At 56.4% G+C, this 5,944-nt stretch overlaps 1 protein-coding gene across 2 annotated transcripts in view; it reads left to right on the forward strand.

Moving 5' to 3' along the window:
* Nucleotides 1-5,944, forward strand: part of ABCC3 (ATP binding cassette subfamily C member 3) — a 44,929-nt gene that overhangs the window by 619 nt on the left and 38,366 nt on the right. The window lies entirely within an intron of this gene.

Raw genomic sequence — 5,944 nt, forward strand, 5'->3', positions numbered from 1 at the left:
CACCCAGGCTCCCCGAGGGCCTATGATTTTTCAATATCTAAATCTTTTTCTCATTTTAAGTATCTGTACCTATATGCCCAATGTTTGTGTGCCCAGTGTGTGTGATCCGCGGGTGTGTTCTGTGTGGGTATGCATGTGTGTGTGTGTACATAGTGTTCTCAGGCTGTTTGAAACTTGGGACCTATAAAATGGAGTACCTATAAAACAGTATCTTTGAGGATCTCTTTTTCCCCCTGGGTCGCTAATCAAAGGTGGTGCAACCATCTTGCCCATCCGCACAGAAACCCACATCCGTCATCCAGCTTGGACTGATCACTGATCGCCAAGTCCAGAGGTTGTGTCTCTGGCTCATGAGTCTACTTGTTTCACAGCTCACTGGAGCCTGGCTGGCATGGCCATAGCAAGGTCACAATGTCTCAGATAGCCAGGCAGGGGTCATGCAAATCAAAGGGGCAAATAGGCCCAAGCCGCAAGTGCCAAAGGCGCTCTGTGCGTGGGTGGACAGCTAATCCCAAGAGCCTAGGACGGCCCAGAGACAGGCTTTGAGGAAGTGGAGGTGAGGAACTCCTGACCCCCTTCTTGTTCCTCGCTTAGAGATCCTTCGGCTCTACCTTTCCATGACATCGCAGAATCTAAGAGATTCCACAGAACTTGTGGGCTTGAAGCAGCTAGTCCAGCCCCTTCCTGCAGAGCTTGGGAAGCCGAGAGCCAGGCAGGGATTGGACTCGTCAAGGTCACATAACAGTAAGTGGCCGAGTGCTAGACTGGGAAGCAGGACCCCTGAGATATGGTTCCAACTTGGCCATTGTCTGACTGTGCGTCCTTGGCCTTCTAGGCCCCTTGTGCCGAGACTCCTTGCTGTTCATGAGCTGTATGTACTTCCTCTGGGGACCTCGGGGTCCATGCGAGTCCGTTTATCTATTTTAGGTCCAAGGGATGAACCCACTGTGGTGGTTTCTGCTTGGATACCTCAAAGGACAGGGAAATCACTCTTCTTCCTCCTCCCAGTCTAAACACCTTCCATCTTCCACATGACCTTCTGGCTCCTGAAAGTCGTGCCAGGCTGCACCCAATCCAACGTGGTTGGAGTCAGGAGGTGGGGTGGGGAGGAGGCAGGGAAGTCCTGAGGCCCCGGAGCTCTGAGTGCCTCCATTCATGGTGGGCTAGTTTGCGTCTCATTTGGACTGTATCTTATTCAGGTAGACTTGTCCCCGAATCTTTTATCTCAGGGGCCTGCGGGTGACCCGCCTTGTGGGAAATGGTTCAGGGCAGCCGGGCAGTCCCTGAGCCGGGAGTGAAGAGGTGAGGGTGGAGGGACTTGGCATGGTTCAGGCCTGTCGGGCCGCTTGTTTTCCGAGCCTTTTTTAGCTTACCCGCACAGCCTCAGTTACTCTACCTGTGAAATGGGAGAATAACCCATCTCCTAAGCACCTCCCAAGATTGCCGAGGAGATCACACGAGTAGGGAAGCGAAAACAATTTTGAGAACTACAAAACTTTCCGTGGGTGACTGACAGGTCCTGACATTCCTGGAAATGAGGGGAGCAAAAGAGAAATGAGGTTTGAAGTGGGAGTTCGGTCTGGGAAGCCTAGAAGAGAGGGCCTGACGGGGCCAGGGGCTCCTGTTTTAGCTCTTTGCTGGGATTTTGTGGCTAAATCCATCGGCCTCAGCCCCAGCTAAGTCAGAAGGCAGGAGATTCCAGGAGGTCCATGAGCCCCTGGACTTATGCACACATGCCCGGGTGCTCGCACACAGAATTCACTGGGTGAAGGATCTCTCTCTATTACTCTCTCACGTCTGCCACGTTGGGGTAGATCTCCAGCATCTCTGAGTGTGCCTTGGGAGTTTTTGAGGAAATAAATTCCAAATGAATGAACTGTAACCAAAGGGCCCAGGGCTAATGAGGCCAAAGCAAAGATGCCTCTAGAATAAAGAAGTGGTAGTGTCCCTTTCTTTGCTGGCCCATTGCCTCCTACCTGGAGAATTACCTTCTGTGATGAGCAGTGGAAACAAGAGCGCGCTCAAGTGGTAGAGAGTACAAGTGCCTCAGGAGGTCTCGACCTGTTTGCAAAATTAGCTTTGATCTGATGTCCCAGGAAGCTCTGGGGAAGCTGATGTGGACTCAGAAATCTGAAGGTCCTGACCATGAGAACGGCCCAAAAATGGCACTGAGTGCCTGAAAAGTAGTGAGCTCCTTAACACTGAGGGTATGCAAGCATAAGGTGAGTGACCCCTTGGTAGGGATGCTGGAGAGAAGATTCAAGCCAAGGAAGGAGTTGGCGTCCCACTCTGAAATTCTGTGACCGACTAGGATGAGGGAAGATGTGGCCAGGGGAAGATTCACGGGCTCCTTCTCTGAGATTTCCTGGCTCTCTCTACTTCAGACATGGAGTTTGCCTAGCAGCAGCTCTTGGTAGAGACCTATGAGTCTGCCACTGGTCGGGCACCTGCCCTGTTCCCTTGGCTGTCTCCCACCTGAGGGAGAGGCAAAGCCCTCATCCTGCGGAGACTCAGCTCCCTGTGTCTCCTGCTCTGGTCCAGCTAGTTCCATCCTGTCACTCACTAGCTCTGTGATTTTCAGCAAATCGCTCACCCTCTCTGGGCTCCAGCTGAGCTCACGCAGGCTCCGGGGCCCCCTTCACGTCCAGTTTCACAATGCTGGTTCTGGGAGGCTGATCCTTAGGCTCAGGGCCTTGGCCATGATTAGAGCCCTCCAAACATTAGGGTATTAGAGTCTCCGGCTTCTTCTTGGGTCTTTGCCCAACCGAGTAGGTGATTACCAGAGCACAGGAGTAATGGACTCTGATTTCAATGTATTTTGACTCTCAAATGACGGTAGTGACTTGCAAAGCTGTGAGGTAGGCAGGTGGGTGGGAGGTGGGCACCCCTCAGCCTACTGAGCACCAGCATTTCCCCTTAAGAACCCAGTCCTCCCTGCCAGGTGAGGGCCTCTAGAATCCCCTCCCTCCATCTCAGCTGCAGGACAGCAAAGCTGGGGCTGGGCCACTTGGAGCCCCTGAGCTCCTGGCTCCTGTGGGAGGATCTGTGGTCCTTTGTGACTGTAGGCTGGCTTCTCCCCAGCCCTGCTAGTCCCCGACAGCCCCTGGACCTGGGTCTTGAGGGCCAGAGATTTAGGGAAGAAAGTGAATCAGAAGTAGCATTTGGGAGGGAACTTTGCCACACTGTCTGCTGGTCCCCAGACTGACTGTGAGATGAATTTTGCCTACAGCGGCTTGAATGGCCTTAGAGCCCAGGGCTGGCCTCCCTAGGGAGAGAGGGCCCCACAGGGCCGGCCAGTGGACCCATACAGGAAACAGGATCAGAGTGCCTGGGTCTGGTCTCCCTGGTGGGGCTGTCCTGGGGCAGCGGGTGGAGCAGGATCCCTGAGAGGGGGTGGCACTTAGGTATGCCCCTGCTGGCTGGCTCGGCCTCTCCCTTACCCCACCTGGAGCTGTTCCTGTTTCCAGGGCCAGGGCCAGGAGGTAGCACCGGGGGGTGCTAAGAAGGGCCTAACCCTTGGATTGGATCTCTCTCCTTCTCACTGGGCGTTCAGCTTGCCAGGCCAGTGGCTCCCAGAACCGCAGTCGGTCTGAGACCCTGTGATGGCAGCCCCGCCCCCTCAGCTCGGTGAGAAGAACTGCAGCAAGGGGGTGATTTGGGAGGCGGGATGCACTAGCAGAAAGGAGATTTTTTAACGTTTCAGCGGATCTGGGTGCCTGTGGGACGTCATGTCGGAGCCCTATGGGGCGTAGGGGAAGTGCCCTAGAGCTGGGACGGGGACTCGGGAGCCAGGCTGCCCGAGTCCAAGCCCCGCGGCCAGCCCATGGGAACCGGGGCGGTCACTCCCCAGCCAGCTGTGGGCCTCAGCTGTTGTGAGCATGAGGTGATAATCCCCGGGCACAGGGGGCCACGGCCTCCCCCGCACTCCGCGGCGGGCTTCACTCCCACCCCGAGGCCCTTGCAAAGCCTGTCGTTGAAGCCACAGTAGGGCAGTGAGCGAGAACTGGGGTCGGAGCAGGCCCTTGCCCCTTCTGCACCTCCGTTTCTGCAGAGATAAATGAACTTGTCAGTTGATCCCTTCCTCCCCCCTTCTCCCTCCTGCACAGGATTAAGGAAGTAATTACTCTTCCCACCACAGAGGCTGTCAACAAGCCTGGGGCCCCGAGAGGGAGGGGTGGGAGGGAAGTGGGGTGGTGCTGGAAGGTCCCTGACAGAGCTGTGACCCAGCTGGGGCCATCCTCCCACCCACCTGTCCCCTGCTTGGGTCTCCAGGGATTTCAGCTGCCCTGCCCACAGAGGGGCCCTCCCCTGTGCGGTCCATTCTGGGTGTCAGACCTCATCAGCCCCGTCCAGCTGTTGAATCGAATTATCGAGGAAGCTGTTGTCACCGTGGAAACTGTGGTCACAGCGGGGGAGGGGCCGCGGGGCCGTGCTCCCAGCCCAGCCCAGCCCAGCCCAGCCAGCGCTCATCTTCCAGATGGGACTGGCTGAGTGGTAGTGGTTCGAGAGGGGGTCGTCTGTCCCGCCCAGCAGGACCGCAGGGAGCATCATGGACTCCCCGCACCCTGTCCTTCGCACTTGACTTTGGGTGCCAAGAGCTGTGGCCTTGGTGTCAGGGAGAGAGCATACTGTACTCCCGGGCACCCAGCGGCAGAAACTGAGCTTCAGAGGGCGCCCTTCCTTCCTTTGTCCGCTCACTCATTCTTGTGTTCACCGAAGGCGTCTGACAGTCACCTTCTCTGTGCCAAGCGCTGTTCCGGGCTGTGGGGAATACCCTGGTCCTCACGGACTGCGTGTTCCAGGGGGAGCAGACAGGAAAGCAATAGACACAATACATCACTCGATTCTATAGGATGCTGCGAGGGGATCAGGGCTACGGGGGAGACGGGACAGGCTAAGGGGGATGGGGCGCAGGAACGGTGTCGGGGCAGGGATGAGTTACAACCTTCATCAGGAATGTCAGGGCGGACCTCCCCGAGAAGGAGCACTCACAGGGGTTGAGGGCATGAGACATACCCCCACCGGCCTCAGAAAGTCATGCCACTCACTTGCACATTCAGACAGCGATTCCCTGTCGTGGCCTCGAACTCGGGCTCCGTCCTGGCTACATACACAGTCCCTTGTCAGTCCCCACCCAGCCCATATCCGGGCGGCTCCTGTGTACCCAGCCTTGTGCTGGGGGCCGGACTGGCTGGGACCAGCAAGGAAAAGAACAGAGGGTGGGATGTGTTCACAGGTGCAGGTGACGGAGGTAGGGAGAAACCCAGGCTGGGTGTCACGAGGCCTGGGTGTCTGTCCCAGCTGTCCACGGCCAGGTCCTTGGACCTGTCGCCAGAGCAGGTGAAGCCTGCTTTCTCTTTTGTGAGCCAGGCCCGAGACTGTTCCTCCTCTCTGCTTCTGGAAGTTGTTCGGAAACAACGATCAGATAATGACCATGTAAGTGCGGTAATAAAAGGCTGCTGGGACATAAGGTGCCTTTATCATTCTCAGGTAACAGTCACTTACCTGGCTGCCAACGTCATGCAGAATAAAGCAAGGGAAAGTCCTGTCAGAGGCAGGGGCGCCCCCAGAAAGGCTTCCTGTAGGAGCGGAAGCTCAGGCTGGACCCAGCGAGGTGGGAAATGCACTCCAGGTCCGGAGACCTGACTGCCTGAGTTAGGGGGAGCCTGGGGCAGGCTATCTGGATGGTGCCTGAGTATATGGGTTTAATGGGCTTGTTAAGTTTAAAACAGGGTGGGGGCTGCCCATGGGCCACAGAATGGATACATCCATTGTCTGAACGGCCACCATGCAGAGATGAGGAGGGAGAATCCCCACTCACACTCCACCCCAAGGATGACACCCACAAAGAAGCCAGCCATGAAAGATCCAAACTGTATCATTTCCTTTATAGGAAGACCCCAAATGGGCAAAAGTAGTCCACGTTGTTAGAAGCCAGGGCAGC

The sequence above is a fragment of the Leptonychotes weddellii genome, chromosome 15, assembly GCF_054177405.1.
Source record: "Leptonychotes weddellii isolate Sample4059 chromosome 15, ASM5417740v2, whole genome shotgun sequence".
NCBI classification, from domain to species: Eukaryota; Metazoa; Chordata; class Mammalia; order Carnivora; family Phocidae; genus Leptonychotes; species Leptonychotes weddellii.